Genomic DNA, 24,784 nt, shown 5'->3' on the forward strand with positions numbered 1-24,784 from the left:
GTGGAATGTTTCGTGAAACACCCTGTCAGCGCACCCATAAAGTTACGTACACGTTGGAGCAACGATAAACGATAAAAGAAACCATCTAGCGACGCTTTGGTATTATCAAAGAATCAAGTGTTCATATCGGAGCAACGAGGACGCGGGAAGCGAACATTTTGATTTATCAGTAGAAGGTATTCTATATAGCCTACATCACTTAATGAAAGAAGATATATAGAAAATATCAGCTGCCAGGTTCAAGGTTAATGTAAGTTAATACGTAGAAAATTGAACCCGTTTCTCATCCCAAAGCTAGTATAAATTCATTGTGATGTGATTGGTTCTTGTGATCACATAACGTATCACGACTAAATACACAACTGATCAATTTGCCACTATCCAAGATAAATAATTTAATATGCCGAAATAATAATAAATTGATTAATATTCGGATATATTGATAACCACCGGTTATTATACAGATTAATATTACCTTAATGAGAGATCATATGAACGACAAGAGCGAAGAAAATGAAATTTTTCTTTTTTTTATCGCTTTTATCGTGTATCTTCGCTTTTATCGTTACTCCAATATGCACACCTCAATTCTCTCTGATATAGCATCGCTGCTTCTTTTATCGTTTATCGTCGCTCCAACGTGTACGTACCCTAAGACAAAGAAATAATCGCTCCTCGCTAATGCCGTACTAATAATACAGGTTCCTGTTACTGTATTATTTATTACTCAGGAAGTGAAGAACGCGGAATGAAACGGCAGGGGAAAGTACATTAGTGATATGAATGCTATAGCGACACTATTCTTTAAGAATATTAAGATTTCATCAGTCACAGTTCTTGTGCTTAGAAAGTGAGAAGTAAGCTGTTAATTATAATTCATACCAGATTAAGAAATTATCAGCTACAATTCCTATTAGATTAAGAAACTATTGTCTCCTCTATGAGTAACGGTTAGCCTGCCTGACAATGAAGCAAGCGGGCCCGGGTTCAAATGCTGGTTGGGACAAGTTATCTGCTTGAGGTTTTCCCTAAACCTAATAGGAGCAAATGCTGGGTAACTTTCGACGTTGAACCCTTGAATCAATTTCGCTGGCATTATCACTTTCATTTAAATTAGACGCTAGATGATAATCGCGGTTGATAAAGCTTTATAAAATAAACCAAAAGAAGGAGAAATTATTAATAATTTGTTTAATAAGAAAATTGGTATCCTTTAATTCCCGTACGTATATTTTTACTAATGTTTTCGGCATGAGTAGTAAGTAACCTGGCTGCTTCAATATTTTTCTGAGTAAATCTTCATTTATGTGTAAAAAATGTAGTATCCATTGCTTACTTTATTTGTGGTAAATTTTTATAAAATGTTTCACGAACTTATGAACGACCCGGTATACAGTAGCCTATATTTAGAATAAATTTAATAGATAGCTATTAGATATGATTACTATAAAATGATTCATTTTCAGTTTTACGATTCAATAAGCATAATATAAACCGGTAATTATATTTCTTATTTTTTATGGAAGAGATATAGTTTGAAGGACATGGATGGGCAACTCGTGCTCACAAAGTGCTAAAAAAAACCTTGAAAGAGATAAAGACAGACGGAGCCAGCCGCAGCAGTTAAAAGTTGTTTGTAGTTTCGCTGCAAAAGCAGTTCACTGCCACGGTGCGCTCTGGCGGCTCATGCAGGTGGTCATGATATCTACTCGATTCAGATTTCGAAATGACGCATGGTGCAATAATTACAGTAACTTTAGACAGACGGTATCTAAACACACACAACAAAATTATATTATTTCCTACCTTTGTAAATTAGTTAAGTACTGGAAATAAAAACTGAATACAACCTTTTCAAAATGCAACAAATATAGTTGCAACACTTATTAATTACTACACTATTATTAATATTTCTTATTATATGTCATATTTGAAACATAGAACGCGAGAATTTACAAGTCTTTAAACATTAAAGAGTATTCCACTGAGCCACCGGCGAGGCTCAGTCGGTTAAGGCGCTTGCCTGCCGGTCTGAAGTTGCGTTCGGGCCCGGGTTCGATCCCCGCTTGGGCTAATTACCTGGTTGGGTTTTTCCGAGGTTTCCCCCAACCATAATGTGAATGCAAGGTAATCTATGGCGAATCCTCGGCCTCATCTCGCCAAATATCATCTCGCTATCACTAATCTCCTCGACGCTAAATAACGTAGTAGTTGATGCAGCGTCGTTAAATAACCAACTAAAATTAAAAAAAAAGTGTTCCATTGTTCTCAGAAAGGTAATAGTCTGTATTCGCAAACAATCACAAATTCAAGGAAGTATTTTTTTTGCATGTCATGGCAAATGAAATAAACTTATTTCTGAGCTATTTCTTTACATTGAGAGCTTTTACGCTTCTTTCTTGTATTAAACTCTGTCTCAAGCACATAATGTGGAAGCAAAGAATATATTTGGAAATTCTGACTTAGGCAGCATTACGAACAGTTCGATTCCTGATTTGGCTAGAATCTGAGTGGCGTGTTGTTCTGTAGATGTATCAATTCAAGCTATAAACTTTCAGGATCTTCTACCGGCTGTAAGCCAAAAGGATTTCAGAAAAATCTCGATTCCTTGTCAATTGTCACTGTTTCTCCAAACATACCAGTGAATTCTGCTGTAGGTCTTGAAGTAGGGTCTTATATTTGATAAGAAGATTTTCGTATCACTCTTCAATATAGATTATAGTCAAAGAAAGCGAAGTTATCTATGTTCTACATGATACTGTCACAATTCAAATTTATCCGTGAATGCTCTTAGCTAGTCGATCATAGGCCTATATCGTGCAATTCTGTAACTCGCACGCACAACTTGTTGTTGATATCTCATTTTTACTTTCAGCTGTTCTTAAGCAGATATAGACAGTGTTTCTTTACTAAAACCTTCATTGTGTTTATTTGTAACATAAAATGACATGCGTAAGAAAGTGTAATAGAACATGATACAAGCTTTACCCCCCTTCTTAATAAAAAAAAATCTTTCTCTTTCGACTCATCACTTAAGAGAAATAATCTGGAGATTATATTGTTTTTCACTTAAAACGAACCGCCACTTATTGCAGACGCGAGCGAACTTGTGCCTTACAAGAACCGCATATAGACACTACAGCTAGTACCGAGTCCGTTCTACCTGCATTGAGGTTGTGTAGGCACTTTTAGAGTACGGGTTGCCCACCCAAGTTCATGGATAACCACTGTTAAAATTCGATAATCTAAAAATTTTCTTAATTACCATGCATTGAATCTTTTCACTTTAGCATATTTGAGCCTCTTCAGCACGCCAAGGTGAGAGAAGTGAACTGCTGCATAGGAGATCTCACCGCTAATTATTCAGCTTTATTGTGTCTTATAGAAACTGAGAAATATGCGTAAGTTTTTGGAGTTTATGAATTCATTTGATGGGATTACTGCAAGTAGTCACAATCCCCAAGTTGGGAATTCTCTTTGAGTGTTAAGGAGAGTCACGTCCACTGAGGAAACGTTCTTGAGTACACGAGTGGGGGAGCAGGACCTGGGAAGCGGGACGCAAAGAGCTGTCACCTAGACAACATGAATCACAATAAATTTAAAACTTTTATTCCAAGCGCAGCAACTGCGGACTTTGTGTTTCAGAATTCATTTTCATCCACTTATCTCATAGATTGTGGTTGAAACTCCGGTCCTGAAGATATATTTTCACAGTTTTATATTAAAGCGGTCCAAAGATTAGGTTTATTATGGAATTCGAATGCTCTAAATTTTAAATATACGAGTATATTATTATACAATATAAAATGTCAAAGTAGTTAAAAAGAAGTGTTTGACAAGTTTTTCATATACATCAACGTTGTGTTGCTACATTATTATTATAATTGAGGATGTCAGAAGCAAAGGGTTATAAGTGCACTTAAGATATTTGTGAGAAAATGTGGTTGAAAGTACTTAAGATTTCGTAAATTCCGTGAAATTTTTTGTTTCAATTTTAATGTGTGATGTGGTTAAAAGATGTGTCCTCTCCCTCTAAAATTTTGAATGTTTTAGCTTTCTCTGGATGCACTTAACTCACGTTTTTAGAAATATCGCTTGTACCTCTTTGCTTCTGACCCCCTCCATTGTAATTGATTAGAAGTTCTATTGTAATGAAAACATCTTAATAATAATAATATCCCTATGAATGACTATATCATTCGAGATGGCACATAAGTGAAAATTACAATCTCTTCCAATGTTAAATTCTAACTCCAAACCAATACGAACATATGCACTAGAAAAGTAATAGATATTGACTTCGTGGCAGTAACTCGAGCAAAGAAAAGGCAATTATGAGAAAGGAGTGAATAGGAGATGGCCTACTTATTATACCATTTCAAATGTACACATTGGTGATGGGGATGTAAATTTCATAAAATCCGCAAAATAGTATACAGAGTGGAAGGGGACCGATGAACCAAAATTTAATAGGTGATCCTACATGTTAAATGTAACAAAATTTTGATTACACTTTTCCTTCGACGAAACACAGTCAAGCAGGAAAATAATAGTCTGTTATTATTTCCGTGTCAGTTTGCTTGCGCTTAATTTTAATTTAAAATCAGGGTTGCAGTCCCAAACTTTACTGTGCCGGAGCTCTTTATGTTTTTAAACTATGGTGAATGGGGAAGGTTTGGATGCAAAAAAAAAAAATAAGACAAAGAAATGCCACAAAGTAGGACTGTAAGGAGAATGCAAGGCAACATCAATCAATGCCTACTCCATTAATTAGCTTCTGAAGCTCAAGTAAACCGAAATGGTCACTGTAAGGGTGATTATTCTGCGCAATATAGGCTTAATAAGCTGATATAAATTTCGCTTTTGTTGCTTCACGGTGGGCTGAACTCGTTTATTCGCCAACATTTTCAATTGATTGCTTTTCAGACGTATCAATAATGTTTGTGCTATATTATGAGCACTGGATTTCTGTGTTCAATGATTTTTTTCGTAGTGGCTTAAGCTGATCTGATCTGATCTGTCGATCCGTAGTAATTTACTGAAAATAAGCGAGCGCCATTCATTAGATACAGAAATACACTCTTTTTTAAATACACCTAATGTAGTTACTTCATGACACACTTTACAGCCTAGCTTACATTGCTTACAATCAATCCACTGATGAGTTTCTTCTTTTCTTGACCACATATTTTCTTCATTCCACACATTCGACCACTCACTTTGCAGGCCGGCTTTTTGGCTTTCACTATTTTGAACATTATGGCGTTGAATATTCATCGCAGTCATACTGGAACTGTCTGTATCTTTTATAACATATCTCTGGTTAAATTATTAGGTTCATCAAATAGAAGCGATGGGCTTGAGATATCAACAATATTAGTAGAGGAAGATTTTGTAACTCCAGTAGTAACAGGAATGGCACGAGAAAAGAAAGAAGTTAATGTTTTTTGTCTATGTTTATTTTGTTCCATATTTACTGAAGGGCAATAGATAAAAACAAAAGTTTCAAGCAGTCTTTTAGTCAAGTTATAGGCAGTAATTAACTGTTTAAAATTCACTCCGTAAAATAACCGGGAAACAAACACAACACATTTCGATAAGTAACACCATAGACAATCTCCTGTATCGTACAAAGACGCGAAAACTAACGAAATACGATACGAAACGAAAGTGAATTAGGAATGTGATCATTTCGCGCAGGCGCTCTAAAGTTTAGTTTGGTGGTTGTTCTGTCACTGATTCTTCCCCCATTTCCCACCACACACCCCGTCTACGCTTCTAGTGGTCTTGCGACACCTCTACTTCCGAACTTTTTCAGATTTTCTAAAGGAAGCGGAGAAAAGATAATCACTAAATATTCTGACTTTAACTAAGATATCGTTAGCTGGGAAAGTATTGTGATAACAAAAAACAGATTTTAAAATTTCAAACCAGTGCTGGAGCTCCGCTCCACCTTCGAACACAGTGCCGGAGCATCGCTCCACTCCGCTCCACCTCCACTACACCTCTGTTTAAAATGTTATGGAAAACACGTGAAATCTTCTGTTCCTTTTATAGAGTTGCAATAAAACTAAAATTCATCACCTAGTTACATTAATAAATCTGAATAACATTTTAATTTTATTTAAAAGAATAAGTTACATGAATCCTCTCTTTTTGCAGGTAAGGGTGAAATCAACTCTGTGGACTGCTACTGACAGTGAGAAAAATCAGAGCTCCTAAGGTAAAGTGCGTAATATTTGAAAATTTTATGTAGAATATTTTATTCTTATAGTGCATTGTGTAAATCTGTTCCTTTGCTTAAAAAATTTTTCATTCAAATTTTTGTTTTACTGAGGCTCCGCTTTCTAATAAAGTGAAACTGAAAGAGATTCCGAGTTTGTTATATACATACTATTTAAATATACATTATACAATACTAATAAAAAAATTCTACCATGCTGCCTGTCTGTGTGGGATATATTTTATTCAGAACCATTTTCATAATATTCATGTTAATATAAAAACCAACTCTTCTTACATATGAGATTGTGTCAGTTCAATTTTAAATTATTCAAACGAATTCTGCAAATTATTTTCTTAAACAATATTTCCTCTCAGTACTAATTAATATTAACAATCCGAAACTCTGAACAGAATAACATTCGAAACAATACCCAGTATCATAATATGCAACTAAAAACTCACACATACTCTCTCATTCGCTATCTAGTACAAAATTAGTCTTTCTTCCTGAGACAAATGTTCAGTTTCCAATACATTAAATGTGTCTTTGTTTATATTACATTTAATATGTATTTTTGTGGTTTCCTGATTGTAATAATAATAATAATAATAATAATAATAATAATAATAATAATAATAATAATAATAATAATAATAATAAATGTATATTTAAATTTTAAAAAAGAATAGCATTATAAAATAATGAAAATAGGCTACTTCAGGAAATAACACAAAAATGCGATTTACTTAAAATATAATGTAAATATTATTATTTGTTTCGAGTCCTCACGGGAGAAGAAATTTTATCATAAAATTTCGGCCAGTGTATGGGACCGCTGCCCACCCAGCATCGTGATGCACTTGGGGAGCTATGATAGGTAGCGAAAATCCGGTTTCGCAAACCAGATATAACGACTGGGAGGATCATCGTGCTAACCACACGATATCTCCATAATGGTTGGATGATCGTCCACCTCTGCTTCGGCATGTGGACGTGAGGCCAGCAGCCGGCTGGTCAGTCTTGGTCCTTCATGGGCTGTAGCGCCATGGATTTCCTTTCTTTTTAATATTGTTATTATTATTGTGATTAGTAGAAATAGTAGTAATAGTAATTAGTGGTAGTAGTAGTACCTGCATTAGTAGTACTTGTAGGAGATTTAGTGATAGTAGTAGCATTTGTAGTATTAGTAACAGTAGTAGTGGTAGTAATGGTGGTAGTACAGTTTGTGGGGACAGTTGTCTTTACATCTTTTGTTTTATGTATGAGTCCTAACAACGATTGTAAATTATTATATTTCGTTTGATTGATAAAGAAAATTTTAATAGTGATCATCCACATCAATATATTAGTAGTTTATTACTCTGCATTAAGTGACACTACAGAGTTGTTATCAGTTTGGTTTATCGATGTAGTATTGGGCCGGTCCTCAGCCAGGACTGCCGTTGCGGCCGCCAGAATTAGTACCGTAACAGCGCAACTAAACTACAACACACTAACCTTATAAGAGATGCTGAAAATATCGATCCTTTCGTTCCATACAAATAGAATATCACGTGAAAGTGTTATCGTTCACTCTCTTCAGTTTTTCCATTGAAATTCTTGTAATTTCTAATTCAGTATTACCTTTCAGTTCTGAAGAGTATGTCGATTAAACTGAAACACTCTCTCTTTTACAGTAGCCAATTTTAAGATCATGGTGTAGGATTTACGCAAAATTACATGTTTTTCAGCATACCATTATCTGTATTGTGGTGTTTCACACGGCCCTTTAGATGAAACCACGATCGATCTGAGAGCAACACAAGCTGTTGGCAATTATTCCACCTTCCAGGAGTCTAAGAAACAATTGCAATAATTTGCTCGCAAACATGTATCACCTTCGCTAATATGATTTCGCGGGATATCAGCCGAGTTAGGATTTTGGAATGCTCCAAGCTTTTGACTGCTATCTCTGCAGCCATCTTTAGGGAAGTGATGTCCGAACAGAAAGCCGAAGGTTATATAGATGTTAGGCTGTCTCGGGTGAAACAGGATTGGTTGGCGGATCGGCCAATCCGGGGCCGGGAATTGTCAAGGCCATAAATTTCGTTCCAGCCCCGAGACAACCTAACATCTATATAACCTTTGGCTTTCTGTTCGGACATCACTTCCCTGAAGATGGCTGCAGAGATAGCAGTCGAAAGCTTGGAGCATTCCAAAATCCTAACTCGGCTGATATCCCGCGAAAACATATTAGCGAACCAACGCCGAGAAAGCCTCAAATCATACATGTATCACCTTGTTTTGTAGTTTGAAGTAGAGAATAGTGATTATGTTTAGGATGTGATAAACATGTTGCATTTCTTGTTACATATAAGCCACTCTGCTTAGCTAAAATTTTAGCTTTTTTTTTTTTTTTTTTTTTTGGCGAACGTTGAAGAATGGCGTCATTGTCATCTGTTAAAACTGGTCTATCTGTCTAGGTTGTTTCTTAACACCGATCTCTCAAATTGATTCACTAAGTTGTGTACTGCTTAACTTGTCGACGATCGAATATTCCATATAGGCCCAAAGAGCCGATTTATACTGATACTTTGGCTGTGATGTCTGTACTTGGCTCTTTTTGATTTGTTTTTATTTGGTGTTTTTCATTTATATCTGTATCTGTCTTTTTTATTTAGGTGGTATCTATTTGTTTTTCTTTTCCTTCTCTTTTCCATTTTTAATTTGTAATTACACTTGTATCTGTTTTACCTCTTTTTCGTGTTGTATGCAATATGTTTTTTTTATCTGTACTGTCTATTGTAATTGGGGCTTTGCCCTGTTATGGACATAAATAGATAAATAAATGTCTTGCAAATAAGTACTCTTTCGTCTAGAATCAAGTAGCGAACTATTCTATGCGAGATCTCGCACGAAACTGCTGTCACAACAGTCACATACGAGTAATTGGACAACATGCATGGACACGTTCAACGTGAAGGGAAATCGGGCAGCAAATTGGGCGGCAGACTATGGGGTAGCGCCGACCGGTCATCATGCCCTAAGTCGGTAAACCATACTAATAACAATTCAATATTGCTATCATCACTACTTCTGCTGCTCCTACTACTACTACTACTACTACTACTACTACTACTACTACTACTACTACTACTAATTTTAATTCTTTGAATAACCATACCGTGAGTCAGTCCAGAAAAAAACTGTACGATAAGCCTATGTGAATTGCTAATATAATAGATCTATTCGAAGTTACGCTTGGGCGGGGGTTCGATTCTCGCTTGGGGTGATTATCATGTTGCTTTTTCAGAGGTTTTCCCCAATCGTAAGGCGAATGTCAGGTAATTTATGGCAAATTCTTCGGCCTCATCTCACCAAATACCATCTCACTAGCACCAATCCCATCGATGCTAAATAACCTACAGTATTAGTTGATACAGTATCATTATGTAACCAAATTATAAAAAGACTATACTATACTGTAGTACCGGTACCGGTAAACTTACAGTTTCCGGACTAGAGAAGAAAAATTTTGTTCACTGAATACAACATAGAGTTATCAATTCCTATTATTGCTCTTATTATAGCTGTTAGACTACTGCATATTATTATTATTATTATTATTATTATTATTATTATTATTATTATATCACTACTATTGAAATTATTTCTACATTATCCTAGGTTTTAGTTAATAATAATAATAATAATAATAATAATAATAATAATAATAATAATAATAATAATAGTAATAATAATAATCTCTCACTATTACAGATATACAGGGTGAATATTAACTATAGGAACAAGCTTCAGGAACTGATTCCTGACAGGAAAAGGAACAAAAACGTTCCTGTGAACATATGTCCGGAAATGCATGTGTTCCATGATAGGTGGCAAAACTATTCTTCATGAAGTTACTCCCTTGTAAGAGGAGGTTCGGCATCAATTTTTGCTGGGAATAGTTGGTCCACCTACTTGGACCAGTCGTTCTTCCACAACACCTCAATTACCAGATATCTGTGATCCCTGCAGAACAGACTTCCTCTCTTGCTGGAAGATGTGTTGTTAGCAGTACGAGAGGTAATATGCTTAATAACATAATGGAGCTTCTCCCTACTTCCGCATTGACATTCACCAGCATCTCAACATCTTCCTCGAAAGATGAATCGAACGAGGAGATTCTGTTTCATGGCCCTCCTGGTCACCGGACTTAAGCGCATTTGATTTTACCTGTGTGGGCATCTGAAAAGTATCGTGTATTTTGAGTCATTTCCTGATGTGCAGACACTTGAATAACGTGCCAATGCATCGGATACAGGCCGGACCATTCGAATGGGTGCGTCAAACCATGATGCAACGCGTGGACTAATGAGAAGCACTTCGAACATCTACTATAAAGTTGTCAGAAATTAAATGATCAGTGCCGAGTAATTGAATGGATTATCCTGTATTCTGGACTCAGTGTGCCTTTATGGACATAGTATGTTTACATGAACGTTCTTATATCTTTTCTTGTCGGGAGTCACTTCCTGAAGGTCGTCCCTGTAGTTCATATTCATCCTATAGGCCTATACCTAGTAGTCTGTTTCGGTCTATACGTGAATTTCAATCATCTTTCTCCTCTGGGTTGATATTAAGGAATTTCGTGTGGTTATCTGTCTTTCAAAATTATATAGGATTTTTATGCAAGGTAGTCGTATCTTGAGTAAACTTCATGTTGATAAATTGCTCTAATGTTAGTGGCATTGACATAAAAGCATTCGAAACTGTTTCGCTTTAGGATATTCATTGAAAGATAAATATGGTTGTAGTTCTTGTATTCCAGAAGATGTACAAAGGGTCTATAAAGTAAATTTGTATATCGAAGTGCGGCGATTGTGTTTTATTCACCACCCCGCCCAGCGAAAGAAAAGGCCTGTGACATTCTGCGCGACTATTTCCTACTGCTCTCTCGGAATCCATCTTCGTTAACTTCTTCGCTACCTTACTCATTCCCAAGCCGCACCCGACTCCGCACCAAACACTTTGCTACCTCATTCATTCCAACTCCCACCCCTTTCTCCGCATTGAATGCTCCTTCCTGTGAAGTGGTTCACACAAACAGCATTTTAAATAGCTATTTTGGTCGAGAGACCCGTATCTTGCAACCCGGTTACAAGGCGATTACCTTACTGAAGTTGTTTATTCTTGTCGCTAAAATTAAAACACCATTGGTTGTTTTTTTATTTTCGATACGTTATCATTACTGTTTAAAAACATACAAGTATTGCAATGGCTTACTTAAAAATAAGATTACCAGTTTTATTATGTATGCGTCTTGGATGGCGAGAAAGTGACATTAAATAATATTCGTCTGTGCACTTTTAACCGTCCCAGGTTGCTATGTGAACATTTTACTAAGTTTGAAATGCGAATGACAATCACACCAAAATATAAGGGGTTTCAAGTTTGCCCCTCTCTCTTGCTGACTTTGTAAGTGTTGGCTAACGTGCTATCTTCGATATTCACTAGAATAAATTAATCATTCGTTGTTGAAAGGAACTAAGTCCACATTTTTGACAATTTCATTTTTTATCGATTTGTAATGTATAAAGCAAGCTGCATATGTTGGTGTTGGAACGAACTATAACTCATATTCATTGTGCTTTATTTGAGGTGGTCAATCTTGTCATTCTGTGTTGAAAGGAACTAACTCCTGTAGATAGTGCTTTTCAACACGAAACTACGAAGATTACAGGTTGGCGGCCCTGTGCTAACAGTATAGTCTACCTCCAATATTTCGCTGAGTCTGCAGAGACTGATCGTTGATTAATAGTTGTTTGTCGCATTAAATGTTCAGATTTGATTATTCTGTACTTGATAACAGTATCAGATAATGGAAGACGGAATACACGAGAAATTGTAATCTTATTAGCCTATTACAGAAAGCCTATCCTGAAGGACGAGCTCCAATCAAAACAAGCAAACTAGGAGATGTGAGGAAAGTTTATCGTTATGTTACTACATCAGGAGATAGCAAAGATTTCTATGATGAAATATTGCAATGGCCAACGGAATAAAAAGAAAACCTACTTTATTGAAAACAGAATTTATTTGTACTGTTGTTCTGTATTTACCCAATAATAATATATTGGTTAATTCAATCAAATAGTATGGTATTTTAAAAACGTCGTTTTGTTTTCTGAGTTATTCTCATTACAAAGGTGTATGACTACTGTAAACATTCTTCGTATTTTGTGAAAATAATGTATGTTATACTGCACAATGCAAGTAACATTATTCATAGTTGAATTTTTTTCTTAAGACATGCATTATAGGTGATTTAATAAATTCCCACTTTGTTTTATAGGCCAAAATTTGTTTACATTTTTATAAATAGAGCATTGCCATGTTGAAAGGAACTAAGTCCAATGATGTGTTTCCTAGATTAGAAAGATTCTAATGACTGCGTGAATAATTTTATGAGTCTATACTAATTCTGTATGCCAATATTTTATGTGCACAATATATTTTGGTTTAATCTTCGATAGATTACTCAGAAAACAGTTTTTTTTTTCGATTATCTCAAAACTTTAAAAAGTGGACATGGTTCCTTTCAACAGTAACCGATTCAAATATTACATTTGTCAAAGAAGTAGTTCAGTTATGGTAAAATAATTTATTAGAGTAGAACCTCTATTATCCTTGGTAATGAAGGAAATGGGCTGAACGGTTAATTGAAAAAATCGGATAATCCGTACTATAAAACGTTTTCGTAAATTTAGTGAATATTGCTTACACACTCATAATCTCCTCTATAATAGTCTTGTATTGAACACACTAAGTAGTTGATCAAAAATTCACTGCTTTAGGTCTGGTTGTTAACAACGGGTTTTTAGGGTGCAAGGAAAGTTCTCGTAACGGCTGTCTGTGGGAATATAGGAAGAGTGGACGTCTCATTCGTAGATTTACGTACTTTATACACTTATCCTTGATTTTTATTAAATGGCATGCAGTTGTGATTCCAATCTCGTATTCTGAGATGAGCCACAGTTCACTCTATTTTCACTTTTTATACTTAACACGACACGATTTCTTTTGATACACGAGGAAGACATTTTATATAGAAGTTATACAGTACGACAACTCGAACAGTAGACCATACTATGTAGGGACAAATTCTTATAATAACACTCTTTAGACAAATAAGGTGCTAATATAATGTGCAGAACTTCTTATATTTCTGTAGCAAAAAAAAAAAAAAAAAAAAAAAGCAAGAGAAAGACAATCGGTTAAGAGGGCGACGGGTAATTGGGGTTCTACTGTACTGTCATTTCTTCGTAAAGTCAATGGCTTTCTTATCCTGTTCGGGTTTAATGTTTCCCTTTAAAAGTTCCTAAATCTTTCCTTGAATGCAGGTATTTCGCGAGACATCTTACTCTTTCCTAGTTCAAGATATTTGGAACTTCTCCATTTGGCAGTTCGGAAAACCCTTACATAGGTATGAATGTCCTGGAGCTTGGTAAAAGTCCAGAACTGGATCCTCTATGAAAGGTTATGGGGTAGCACAATAAGCCTTGACGCTGATGTGCGAGAGTCAATAAACTCTCAAATAATCCTCACTACTATAGCCAGTGCCAAGGTTTTTGGCGCGTGTCCTTGAGTGAAAAGCCAGTCAGTGAGCACTTGTTGCCAGTGCAGCTGAGAACGGTACGTACCACCCAACACGTCACGTCAGCAATCTGCCCACTGCGTCAAAAGCAAGACACTCGCACTTCGCGTTTCTGGGTTGTGTCCTTGAGTACACTGTCCAGTCAATGGCATCTGTTGCCACTTCTGCTGAGACTGGTACCACCTCCTACAGCTTTCTCGCCCACATTTTGTTGCAAAGATAAGATACTCGTTCTCAAGTTCTCATTACTCATTTCACACGCCAGAATCGGTGGCACTGGCTGTGTACTACTACTACTACTACTGCTACAATTACTACTGCTAGTACTTCTGCTACTACTACTACTACTGCTGCTGCTGCTACTACTACTACTGCTGCTGCTGATACAACTACTACTACTACTGCTGCTGATACAACTACTACTACTACTACTACTACTGCTGATACAACTACTACTACTACTACTACTACTACTGCTACAACTACTACTACTGCTGCTGCAACTACTATTACAATAACTACTACTACTACTGCTACAACTACTACTACTGCTGCTGATACAACTACTACTACTACTACTACTACTACTGCTGCAACTACTACCACTACTACTACTGCTGATACAATTACAACTACTACTACTACTGCTACAACTACTACTACTGCTGCTGCAACACTACTACTACTACTACTACTGCTGCCGATACAACTACAACTACTACTACTGCTGCTGCTACAATTACTACTGCTAGTACTGCTGCTACTACTACTACTACTGCTGCTGCTACTACTACTGCTGCTGCTACAATTACTACTACTACTCTACTACTACTGCTGCTGCTACTACTACTGCTGCTGCTACAATTACTACATTACTACTGCTAGTACTGCTGCTACTACTACTACTACTGCTGCTACTACTACTACTACTGCTGCTACTACTACTACTACTACTACTACTGCTGCTACTACTACTACTACTGCAACCACTACTACTACTACTGCTACAACTACTACTACTGCTGTAACTATTACTACTACTACTACTACTACTACTACAACTACTACTACTGCTCCAACAACTACTACTGCTACTTCTACAACTACTACTACTACTACTACTACTACTACTACTACTACTACTACTACTACTACTTCCTAAAATAAAATAAAAACATGTACTTTGCAGTACAAAAACCAGTTTAACATATAATAGGACGGGGAAATATTAATGGAGGTAGCGAAATGCTTTTCAAAGAAACTATTTTACGATACATCAAATGAAAGCCCCAAGTCTTAACAAAAGATATTACCACTTCACATCGCTATTTCATGTTCTGCCAACTTAACAGTACAAAAAGAATGTCACTCAGATTACGGATATCTTGGAGGGAACACGCCATTATGATACTTTGCACAATAATTATTTGAGTTTTACAATTAGTAATGTTTCCCATTTGTCATAGTATTTACTTTTTTTTCAACAAATGTGGGCCTAGATCGGCTTCTATTCTATCTAGCATCGGTAGAATTTTGTGATAGCAATATGTTGTTTTGACGTTATGAATACGAGGATTCCCATGGGATTATCTGACACTGGATTTAAAACTGAGAAAAACAGACTCAAATGACTGCGATTCGAACATATATCAAGAATGGGCTGATTACCTTAGCTAGCTTGGGTTTTTCCCCCCAGATGTTTCCCAACTGTAAGGCGAATATCAGGAATTTCCATAGAGATTTCACGGAGTCATCTCGCTATCACAATTTCCAGATATGATAGATAGCTCACAGTTGATTAATAATCACTAAATAGCTACAAATAACCTACTTCCGAGTACAATCTCTTGAGTACAATATTCCCATCGCTACCACTACATTTTCCCTGTGGCATCACATAACACTGAAGAGGATTTTTCGAGATTTTATAATCTCATTGTTTTTCCGTCAATTACTATTACAGTAAAACCTTGCTAAAACGTACCCTCTATAAAATGGAAACCTGCACAAACGAAAAATAAATTTGGGAACGGAATGATTTTCTATGTAAAATAATACTTTAAAACGGAAAATTGCTTAGCGCGAAAACGGAATCATTTTTGGGCGCCATTTAGATAAAAAAAAAACCTGACTAAAACGAATAATTTCAACCGTAACTGTTGCTAAATTCTTTCAAACCATTTTTAATTTTGCGATAATATTGTACGAATCATAGGCATTGGGAGTGAAGCTTCTGTAACCATGTCACTATTCTGTGGTTATTGTCAAGGACCCGGGCAGGTTACTGATCTCCTTTATCGTTACTTCTTCCAACCCTCTTGCATTTTCTTTCATTTATTCTCAGTTTTGTGCTAACAAGCCAATACAGTGATAAAAGGACAGTAGGAGTCAATTAAAACTGTGAATAATTGTAGTGTAGTGTCAATTTAGTTTCACATTTCCATTTATTTATTCCGAGTTTTGTATTAATATGTCAATACAGTGTTAAATAACAGTGCGAATAAAGTAAAACTGTGCGATTTAATAAAAAAAAGCCTCGATGACAAGTTCTATCATGGAAGAGTAGCTTCATAATTTTAATGGAGCAATGAAACGTCAAGGTCGTAAGGTCGTACTGTTTCTAGACAATGCTACCTGTCATCCAAGGATTGATTTGTCTAACGTGAAGTTAATCTATTTTCCATCAAACACAACTTCAGTTACACAACCGATGGATCAGGGCGCAATTTACACTCTGAATTGATGCAGGATGCGAAGGAAATCCTACAACGTTCCCTCCAAAAAAGTCGCGACAATGCACTTTAAAAGAAATGTAGGGGCCAAGAAAGTAGGGCGCAGAGAGTGAGAGAGAGAGAGAGGCTGCAATTACGTAAGTTAATAATTATGAAAATAAAATTAATTTAATTTGCATGTACTCCAGCAACTTTTATTTCAAATCATTTATTCATTGTGTTCTTCCTACAGTGAGCATATTGCAGTATAGTCTTAGTTTTGCCAAAACTCAACTCTTTGTAAAACGAAAACCTGTGAAAAAACTGGAACGATCACGTTTCGTTTTAGGGAGGTTTTACTGTATTTTGTATCTAAAGGCGTTGAATAAGAAAGGTTTTAAACAATCACGTTTGTATTATATTACTAACTTAAAGAAAACATGATCACAATGTTCTTGCTTGAGAAATGTTACTAGATGGGCTCCTAACCGGGGAACTGAAAGTAACTTATAACCAGGGACGACACTTTGTCCCAGTTCGCCACGAGGTTCACTGGTACTGGTGTATAGAGTACCTGTGTTTACTAGTTGATAGCAGCAGTCCAGCGACAGCACGCGACTGTTTGCTGGTATAGATCGGCGGAACAAAAATGCAACGTTTCTACAGGTTACCACTGCCGTATAGTATGTATGCGCGTAGCATAGACTATGCCTTGATTAGTTACATGTTTACAATATTACTTACACATATTTACAACACCATATACAACAACGACGAGTTAGTCAAATTACACACAAGTATTTGCAATCGAGTTACGTACATTATTCTGATACAAACTGTAGCCCGTTATAATATATAACATTAAGCATTGATGTTATACTAGGCAGTTTTTTAGACGTTTATTTTTCGATAAACCATTGAAAATGTGAATTACTGAGCTTGTGTATTGGACTATTCGCCGATATCATCACCTCCCACAAATCATTATAAAACTCAGAGTTCTTAAACCGTACAGATGAGAGAAATAACGGCAAATGTTCACTATGCTTTTTCGTTTCACAGTGCTTTTGCAAATCTTTACGAACATTTACCTATAGTTCTGTGTTTCATACTTTACAGCGTATGTTGTCGCCCTCCACACTAAAATACCCTCTTCCAAACGAGTTGCAATTGCATTCAGTTTAGATTCTTGTCTGACTACATTGTATTATATTTGTACAGGGACATCATTTTAATTTTACTAACATTTTTAATATTAACCTGGCTATACCTTTGGATTAATGATTGAGACCCGGAAACACCGTTTGCTACCTCCTTCCACGACTGGAGTTCGATGATACTGGCGTAAAATACAAACAAATCACTTTACTAGGTACAGGAGGGAAGAAAAGTAGTTCATCCATTTACGTAAAGTAGGAAATATCGCGATTTTGGGTGTGATAATTTTCATTAGGTTTTGTTTAATCAAAATACAGTACAGTATTAACAATAAGTGTTTTTACTAACGAAATGAGTTATCAATGCGGACGTATTCATTATGCAGTGTATATTATACTGTCTACAGCACATTAGTGTACAATATAGAGAATGAAGTTAAAATGAAAATAATCATTATATGGATATTTAAACACATTTTTGAAAATGGTGGGCGTTTATTTCGATACAGGCTTCAGTTCTTTTGTGCCTATTATCGCATTATAGATTACTGCATCTAATTCCAATTACCAGTTTCGTCCTTCATACTTAGTAACTTATGTTGAAGTAATTCTGTACCTATTCTATAAAAGAGTACCTTACGTATTGTAAATTCAGTCTTCACTTCTGCCCGACCCGCACAGATAAAATTAGACATGCTATCTACTGTCCGTCCAAGTGGTTATGTCGCAGGAGCGTAGAAAGGGGGGGGGGATCACGTGATTGTTAATTACTTAACAAGGCCCTTTTATTTAAGTTATTTTAAACAGTTGCATAATATTACGTAGACGTCCAATTAATTCCTAACAGAAATTAATGTTTTCAGAAAAGAGCTAAGAAAGCCCAGCCACTAGTCTCTACAGTGGACCGAGCAGAAGCAGGTGGGGGAAATCGGGAAATCGGGGTGCGACGTAGGCAAATGGACGACAGTACCTGTGCGCAAATATGATTCAATATTGAAAGTTTTCGTCACTGGAAAACGCGAACATATTTCTGAATCGTACTATAATCACTAACTCAGTACTGCGGCCTTCGTTCTGTGTGGAGGACAGTGAAGGGGTGGGAGTGAAGTACATTCAAAAACTCAGGTACAATAAAAGTTGAAGTAAAAATAAAATGATGTCCCTGTACTACTGCACACAGAGTCATGATCACAACCACCTTGCCATTAAGTGTCAACATCACCAGTAGTACTGTAGGAACTGTAGGTAAGCCACTACAATCCAAAACAAGCAGGCAGCGACAGAGAGTAGCATAGGTTCGAATCGTAAACAAATCAAACGTACGTTCGTTCTTTTGCACAGCACACACAGGTTGCCCTTTCCTGTCACAGTGCAGTACCTTCGAACCCATGGCCCCCGTGACGTCAATATAGGCAAGCAACAACCATCCTAAAATCCGTACACGGTGGGATAAAGTGTCGTCCCTGCTTATAACATCTGCTGAATTGGCGTTAAAAAAACTTCTAGTATGGTTGCATCTTAAGTCAGTACTTCAAGTATAGAATTCGTTTTTATTTCTATTCCTTGTGATGGAAAATTTTTGGTATCCCAACAGTTGCGATGAGTTACAAGAAACAGAAGAATCTCACTTGAGAAAGAAAAGCAACGGACAACGTGATTAATATTGTTGCTGGGAACAATAGACTGTCCCTCTGGACTGTTTCAAGGCGCGGTGACAGAAAATGCAGAGACTGTGGGTTCTGGAACATTCCAGGCATGCGTTTTCGCCATCTTTGACATTTGGTCGTGGCAATCGGCATAGCGGCCATCTCGTTTCCTCTTCAGGACGGTGCGGGGCGCTCTGCAAACGTCAGAGTTTGCATTCTCTGTTTCAGTGGCGGATGTGTGTAGTATTAAGTTATATATTAATTTGGCTTAGAGATTTTTCTACTTATAAGAGTAACAGTGAAAATATTTTACAATCTAATAATATCGAGTTAAAAATGTCCACTTTATAGCTATATAGTTTTGAAGCATATATGTTACTGGAAGAGATATTTTGACACACTATCTTATTATCCGTCATTTCTTCATTCCGTGTCTTTCATTTTTATAGATAAGGCACACGTACCAAATAACGCCACCTTAGCACTTAAGTCACTTTTGCTCTGGAAATAAGTTATGTACAAACATGAAAATTATGAAATATAAACTGTAATCTTATCTTTACAAAATAGCACAATGATAATGGATATATTATATACCGAACAAGAATTAGAACTCAAATAGGAAAACTTTGTAAACTGGTGTTATTAGGAACAGGTTGTCCAATTAACGCCACCTATTTTCTAGTAACCTATACACTTATAATAGTTAATGAATTATTTTTCCTAAGCAACACAAATTGAACTATGCGACTAAATTTCTGTTAATGAAAGATACAAAATCACTCAATACTAATGAAAGATTCTTGACCTGAAACTGAAACACCAGATGGATTTGGAAAATATGTTTTCCAGTGACTCCTTACTTAAAAAAAAAAAGAGAGACAATGTGACACAGTAGAAAGTTATTAAACACAAAAGCATTTACCTTAGTTTAATATGAATATTTTCCAATAAATAAAGCAAAAAAATTAAGTTATGTAAAATAAAAATAAAAATAAGAGTTCGATAAGCAATTGAACCAATATCATCACTGCACATTCTGAACATTTGTAAGTTGGAAGCTTAGTGATTTTCCTGATGTTTTCACACTGATTCTGTACTGTCAGCCTTAGTACTAACATAACCTAAAATTTTGTCTGTAGACCTTTAACGCCACATGGCTTTAAAACGCTACTGAGTACTTGATAACATGACATGCCTGTTTCTCTAACATTTTCAAATTTTATAGATAGCAAATACTTTGTATACATAGAAGAATGTTTAAGGATCACGAAAATATATAGTTTAATATAGTTATTATTTGCTCAACACAAAATAAAATATTGCCTCTTACCTTGATATAAGAAGAGCCATTCACTATCAACACACAACAGGAAAATGATGGAATATAATGTTACTCGTAAATGTCAGCGAACAGCTAGTAACTCATTTCATCACTAGATTGCAAGCGAATGCAGGCTACAGCAGTGCACTACCGAAAACTTGTGTCGTTAACAAATTTTAATAGGGTGGCGTTAAAGTTATACATGGCGTTATTTGGCTCATTGACCTTATAATGATTGTCGTCGTCTTCATCACTATTATCATCCATAATAATCAAGCCTTAGACAAACTAAAATCTGAAATGTTTTTGAGTTTAATTTGAGCAAGCCACATATTCCTTATCTTCGTATATTTCTCAAAAATTCTGATATGTGGAATTCGGTCGTCAAAAATTGAAGCGCTGAGATAAAAAATGGGAGTAGGCATTCACAGGAAATTTTGAGAAAATACAAAAAAAAAAAAAAAAGAAAACTTCACAAACCGCGTTGTACTTGCTTTAACTCCTTTTTTTTTTTTAGTATATCTATTGTTACCTTGCACTTGGCCAGATCTGCTTGTCCCACAAGGAGTTTTTTTTATGAAACGGAACATAGAAAAATAGGTTCGAATACTGATGATATGCCTACTTTTTGAGATAAAGAAACATATTTTCGTAAAAACATAGTACGTAAATTAAAAATTGTACTCACTTTTTCGTATTATATTATATTGTTATTTTTATATAAACAAATATAATTTACACATACACTCACCCGTCATAACGCTTCACAAATACTACACATGCATAATGCGGCCCGCCGAAGTGGTGTGCGACTTGAAAATGGGTCACAGTGCTGCCATCTATCTGAAGTATATGGAACCGGAATAACGCAAGTGAAGTGGGTAGACATTAGATACATACACATTTATGACAAAGGCCTGAAGCTCAGTATTTTTACAGGACGTTGGAGACCCTGTAAGTAGTCTCAAATTATATAAATGGCATTTCATTCGGAACTTTTTCATATTTCCTTATTTACTTTTGCAAAAGAATGTTAAGAATGAGCACTTTGCAAATAATATTGTTAAATATAATGAGGCCATCCTTTTTAGATTATCGTTACAGGTCACATGGTTTAAAAAGAAAAAGTTTATAATGATGATGATGATGATGATAACATAGAAAGTAAATTTCTTCCCTCTCTCCTTTTTTTATACAAAATTTAAATTTCGGTTTGTTCAGTTACTCATCAATTCATCAGACATTAAACATTTTAGATTTTATCAACAATACCACAGATTTAGAGCTCAAACCAGAGTGCTGCATTGGAGTTAAATCGCTCGCTTGAACTCGGTCGAGTGTCGCACCCTCGAGTGAGGTAAGATCGGTCGTGATACGCTCGTAATTAATAGATGCACAGTACAAGGTCATCTCACCGACATGTCTTATCTTGTATGGAAGGCAACAGATAAGATACGCGTATGTTTTGCTCACACGGTAAAAATAAGGCTTTATTTTCTGCGTTTATGACAAATGTTTAATGTAATAGTGAATGGAACGTACCAATACAGGAACATGAAGTTATAAATAAAATAATATGAAAAACTTTCGATATACAGGTATTATTGCTAATTAATAATTAGGGTAAATTAGGGTCTGTTGGACAGTCTGGCATGTTGGACACTCTGTACTTTAACGTGTTACCTCGCCACTTCTGAGCACCACATTCTGCTGGAAGTCAATGACGGAAGTAGTCCCACTCGTGGCTACTTCCGTCATTGACTTCTAGCAGAATGTGGTGCTCACAAGTGGCGAGGTAAGCACGTTAAGGTACAAAGTGTCCAACATGCCAGACTGTCCATCAGACCCTAATTTATCCTATTCAATATTTTATTTACTACATATATAATATGATAGGTCCATACATAGTGTTCCGCCTATATACTGCGACAATGTAGAAACATTTTACAATATATTATTGATATAGCAGTAGATTAATAACAATATTAGTACAGAGATAACGTCACAAAAAATATAATAAAACGAATAATCATGCTGCACAACTGTTACAGACGCAAAGATTGATACATTAATTATTAGAGATTATTCTACTAGAAAACTTGATACAGGTCTTGCATTATCGTGATTGTGTTCTCCGTTTATAATAATTACATTTACATCCAATAACTCTATCAGATGTGGCAAAAACAAAATCATTCCTGTGTGTGGGTAGGGGGGAAACATTTACCTACAACATTTATATTACATTTTAAAACAAGTTTTGTAGTTATACTGTGGAGAGGTTAGTTAAACACTGCAAAGTTTTGAAAGGATAAACATCTATGATGTTACTACACAGTTCATCACGGTAACAAGAACGAATGTCTAACGCTCGGCTTATACCGTTCGAGGATTTATCGCTCGTGACAATTTTACCCATCATGCATGTGCGCTACCTATCGGATTATGCTGTGAACTACTTGGCGCTCGAGCGAAAACGTCCGATGCAGACCTCTGGCTCAAACTAAACACATCTTTCACAACCACTTGTTACATGATTCAATATTCAAGTTGTTTTCACATTAAGACTGCAGATAACGCTAGGCCTAGATAAGATAGGCCTATCGCACGTCAGTTTGGGTAGTGTCCGCCACTGTAGTGTCTTGCCCGCATTCCCTGAATTATAGATTCAGACCCGTCCGCGGCCTCCCCCTCGCTGTCGTGTCAGTTTTGTCTTGGGGTGGCTTTCACCTCTGTCACATAGTCTGCTTGTTATTCACTCCTCGATTGTGCCTGTCACAAGGGCTCATTATCTGACCCACCCGCCGTCTCATCAGCTGCCCCCCTCATTAAGATATAATTAATCACGTGCCCCTCATTATGGCAGTAGATATCCTCCGTGTTTAACAATAGTCTCCGTATCTCTTAGTGACAAACGCCTGTCGAAGTCATAAGACTTCAGTCGGTTTTATGGTCTAAGAACTAATAGATGTATTAAGCTAGTCTACTTCTTATTGTAGATGTAGACCAGTGATGCCAAAGCAAGCGCATTTTTCTGACCTTGACGTCTTGCGCGGGCATCAAGCGCTGAGTATTGAAGGAGGAATAAGCATCCTGTTGGATTAAGAAAACAGTGGTGCACGAATTTCGAACGGAACGTGAAATTTTATGTCGTTATTTGTATATGGCTTATTTCTGTTTGTTATTCTCAATATTGTCTCTCAAGAAACGTACTAACACCAATATCTTAATATTGCAGTTGTGTTTTAATAGTACATTATGCAACGAGCCTATAATGGTAGTAATTAAGACGCAAGTATGATTGTTTATGAAACGAGTGCAAGCGAATTTCATAATTTTCATACGAGCGTCTTAATTACAATTATAGGCAAGTTTCATACGACTTCTTATGCTCGACCATATTTCTAACTTGAAATTATTTAAAATGACGTCTTCTTATGGTTATGTGCGAACTGACCTGAATTGTGAGATGTGCGCAGACGCGAAAGTATTGATGTTTTCCGAGGCCGAATGTCATTGACCTTGGCAGAGAATAAGATGAAGATTACTCTGATATAACCTGGAAATTGATTTAGAATTGAAAAACGAGATGACAAATTGAATTTATTTGAATATTATTTACAATTAACGCTAATTATTATAGTAACAGAACATAACCTTCTGCGACAGTATTGGATTTCCAGCCTCCGTGACTTTTCGCTAATTGTCTTTCGATTGCATATCCGAGAATAATCGATATAACGGTACAAAGCTGACTTGTCATTGGCTGAACACCTGAACTTTAATGAGTAGGCGTACTTTAATGACATGCATTACCAGGTGTATAATTACTACATTTCGGCTTGGTCGAGCATAAACGTCAATAACATAATAAAGAGTTATGAAGGAATATTCACATAAATTCCATAGTAGTACAACTATACTGTACTAAGTGAATGAATCACATCATTCATAAAGAAAGTGATATCCCAAAATATGAGATTGAGTATGACATGTTAAGTTGAAATTGATATTGATGGTATCTTTAGCCTTAGTAATCAATGAACTAATCAAAACAATATTACAATACAAAGCAAAGTTACCT

At 36.1% G+C, this 24,784-nt stretch overlaps 1 protein-coding gene across 1 annotated transcript in view; it reads left to right on the forward strand.

Moving 5' to 3' along the window:
• Positions 1 to 24,784, forward strand: part of LOC138701649 (chaoptin) — a 1,160,966-nt gene that overhangs the window by 3,742 nt on the left and 1,132,440 nt on the right. The window contains exon 2 of the mRNA XM_069828762.1: positions 6,163 to 6,223. The gene's annotated coding sequence lies outside the window, so the exon portion shown is untranslated. The remainder of the gene's footprint in view (positions 1 to 6,162; positions 6,224 to 24,784) is intronic.

The sequence above is a fragment of the Periplaneta americana genome, chromosome 6 (assembly GCF_040183065.1).
Source record: "Periplaneta americana isolate PAMFEO1 chromosome 6, P.americana_PAMFEO1_priV1, whole genome shotgun sequence".
Classification (NCBI taxonomy): Eukaryota; Metazoa; Arthropoda; class Insecta; order Blattodea; family Blattidae; genus Periplaneta; species Periplaneta americana.